Source organism: Teleopsis dalmanni, chromosome 1 (genome assembly GCF_002237135.1).
Source record: "Teleopsis dalmanni isolate 2A chromosome 1, ASM223713v2, whole genome shotgun sequence".
Classification (NCBI taxonomy): Eukaryota; Metazoa; Arthropoda; class Insecta; order Diptera; family Diopsidae; genus Teleopsis; species Teleopsis dalmanni.
Genome location: NC_051846.1, coordinates 87,103,642 through 87,107,620, shown reverse-complemented (window position 1 = coordinate 87,107,620; position 3,979 = coordinate 87,103,642).

Sequence of the window (3,979 nt, the reverse complement as noted above, 5' to 3'; positions counted from 1 at the left end):
CCTAGTTAAATAATTCCTTTGGTGTTTGGATTGGATTATTTATTCGTTGAAGGCTAGCTCTTGCAGCATTCCTCTTTAAGGTACCAGCTAAGCCGTCGCATGGTCCTTTGCCGTGTGTCGATGGAAAAAAGTGCCATTCTGCTTCCAAACCAAAGTCCGCTTTGTGATGAGTTTAATTAATAAAATTTTTTTTATTTTTATATTGTGAACTCGATCCATCAGAAAAATAAATAATTCTTTTGATATCCGTACTAATTTTTTTAATGAATTTGATCGCGTATTTTTGGAACAAATGTACAGCAGTTGTGTTGTGATGTAAACAGTCAGATATGCAAACAAAATTTTTTATTTGTAATTTTTTATTTTCAAGACGGTGGTATATTGCAAAAATATGAATTGTTGCCTGATTATTATTCCAGTGAATACTTTGCACAGAGTTTTGAACAACAAAAGCATAATTTTCGGAAAAATCACGCAAAACTATGTATTCAGTTTTTGTTGAGTTGCTTTTCTTATCATTTAAAAACTCTGTCTGTTTTTTAATGATAAAGGAATGCAACAGCAATTTTTCTAAACCATCTGTTAAGGATTGCAAATATTCGTCCATTTGTTATGTCAACGTTTTTAATGTGCTTCTCTCTTCACGAACCCACTGTTTGTATGTAACGGTGTCAATCATGTTATCATCAAATATCTCCAGAAGTTGTTCATTGATATTTTCAGTTCCAAGAAATTTGGCGCAGGTTGCTAGAAAACATTCTGTGCGTGAAGTATTGCAAATCATGCGCTGTAGGCAATCTTTATAGTTATTTATCGGCTTTCTACCACATGCAGTCAGTGCTTTTATATTCACTCCATATACCATTAATCGTACATTTTCGTGTATGGGGCACACACAAACTGAATGTGTGCCGCTTGCTCCTGCAAGAACGCAATGTTGTGATCGTAAAGATGCAAATTTTGAAAAACTACATTACAGGTCTGGATGGTTGAGTTTGAAAGGTGTATGCAACTCCTTCAAATTGTTTAGAATGGACCGTTTTCGCATTTGTGTTCTTTATCCGTCAATTTGTAAGGATACGCAGATTTTTTTCCCAGGCATTACTCGACTGTTTTCTTCACATTCGTAAAAATTTAAAATTCTATTGGTTATATATTTTCCTAGCGGTGGCTTTTTGGATTTGGGTCTTCTAAGATTCATTTCTCTGAAGTAAGTTTTTTAGCAACAGTAGTCATACATTTTGTAGCGTTTGAGAAGTAAGTCGTGACCCTTTCGGATAGACCACTATTTTTATTTTCATAGTTCTATCTGCTGTGCCATTAAAATTTTCCTGCAGATTTTTTAAAATTGATGCGAGTCATCTTCTTCATCGCTATTCTTAGAGTTATCCGCAGGAATATTAAAAATTTTAAATTTGCGATTTATTTATTTAATAAAAATACTTTTGAGAATACTAACGTCCTTAAAAATTTCTTTTTTATGAAGAATTTAATGATAAACTCAATACAGGAATAAAAAGTAAAAGTTTTTGTATAGTTTTCGTTCGAAAATTGATTTCATGGTACTTTGGTGCGTATAAGTAACGTGAAGGACACCTGATTAATTAATTTTTTTTAATTATTTCTAAAATGAATATCGCAGTCGAAATATTTATTTTTGAAGTAGAATTTATATATTAATTTAAATCAAAACTAAAAAAAAAAATTTTTGTGACATATGCCTTTTTTTTTTACTGAAAAATCGTGTGTATGTGTTTGGTGTGATATGAAAGATAAATAAATTTTTAAAAGTACTTCTAATTACAATATCGTCCTGAAATTTTTGGGTTTTATGTAGAATTTTATTAATAATCGAAATCAAAAATATTATATAAGAATATATGTAGTGAATTCTTTGAAAATACATTCAATGAAAATGTAGTACGCATGCGCTTGATGTGTTTTGCGGGAGAAAAAAAAATATTAAAATATTTCAAAAAATAATGGTTTGCTGAAACTTTTTATTTCGTAGTAAAATTTAACACTGAATTTAAATAAAATATAAAAAATGAAAATTTAAAAACTACTTTTGAGAAAAATTTTTTTTTGAAATTTAACGGTTAATATTAGTATTTAAATATTAACAATTTTAATTGTTTAAACAATTTTATAAAAGTTCAATCAATTATCTTTAAAACGCTGTAAAGTTTCTACCTTTTATAGAACTTGAGATATAGCCATTTGAAAATGTGTCTACTATGCCAATTTTTAAAACCCCATGGGTCCATATCTCCTAGGAAAAAAATCACAAAATTTTTTCCCGAGATACGGGTCTTCTTATTTTATGAAAGGAACTCATTTCAGCCAAATCGGAGATCATGAGGTCAAAAAGGTGTCCGAGTTGTAAAAGAATGACCATTAGCACTATCTGCAAATAAAAAACTCCTGTACAAGGAAATAATATTCAATCGAAAAAATAATTTACATTTAAAATTATATCGTTGCGATCGGCTGTAGTACGTCTACTAAAGTGAAATAATTTTTAAGTAATACTCAAATGAATATTTTCTTATAAAAATATATTCAATCGAAGGAATAATTTATATTAAAAATTGTATCGTTATGAACGGCTGTAGTACGCCAACTTTAAGTGAAATATTTTGAGTAAAACTAAAGGAACATTTTCATATAAGAATCTATCAACCAAAGGCATATAATCAGAAATTGTATTGTTACGACCGGCTTAGTACGTCTACTGTAACATACATTGTGACCGAAAAGTTTCCGGAAATTTTAAATAAAACGCAAAATTCTTAATCTTCATCAATATTTATTTTTATCTCCTTCAAAATATGCTCCATTAGAAGCGATACACAAATGCCAACGTTTCTTCCAATCATCAAAACATTTTTTATAGGCGCTTTCCGGTATGGCTTTGAGTTTCCTCTGCGAATTCTGTTTTACGTCTTCTATGGATTCAAAACGCGTTCCTCTGAGTGGTAATTTGAGTTTGGGAAACAGGAAAAAGTCACACGGTGCAAGATCAGGTGAATACGGGGGCTGTTCGATGGTATTTATTGAATGTTTGGCCTTAAAATCGTTGATAATGTTGGCTCGGTGCGAGGGAGCATTATCGTCATGAAAAATCCATGAATTATCCTTCCACAATTGAGGCCGTTTACGGCGGATATTTTCACGCAAACGTCTTAAAACAGTCAAATAATAGGCTTTATTGACTGTTTGTCCTTCAGGGACGAATTCATGATGCACCACACCACGAATATCGAAGAAAACAATCAGCATTGCCTTGATTTTCGAGCGACTTTGGCGTGGTTTTTTCGGTTTCGGCTCGTCTTTTCCTCTCCATTCCGATGATTGTTGGCTTGTTTGCATGTCGTACTCGTAGACCCATGTCTCGTCACCCGTTATGATGCGTTCCATGAAAGTTGGATCGGAATTGGCACGATCAAGCATGTCTAACGAGACCTGTCCACGATGGTGTTTTTGGAACAAATTGAGGTGAATCGGAAAAAGCCGAGCGTTGACACGTCGCATACACAAATTGTCCACCAAAATCAAACGAGCCATCTCACGACCGATGCCTAGCTCTCGTGCTATCTCTCTAACACTCACATGAGGATTTTTGAACACGATTTCCTTTGCCTTTTCAATGTTTTCGTCGGTGGTAGAGGTCGAAGGTCGTCCAGAACGCGGCATGTCTTCGACGGTCGTACGACAGTCCTGAAAGGCTTTGTACCACTCATAAACTTGAGTTTTCGATAAAACTGATTCCCCATAAGCCTTTTGTAGCATTCGCAACGATTCTGCACACGAAAATTCGTTCGAAACACAAAATTTGATGCAAACTCTTTGATCAATATTTTTTTCCATTGTTTTTCGCAACGCACTACTGAGTTGAACTGGTTTCAACAGCTGTCGTAAACGAACTGTCTGACAGATCGCGCTCATTTTTGGCATAGTAATTAAGGACAGTGCTGCC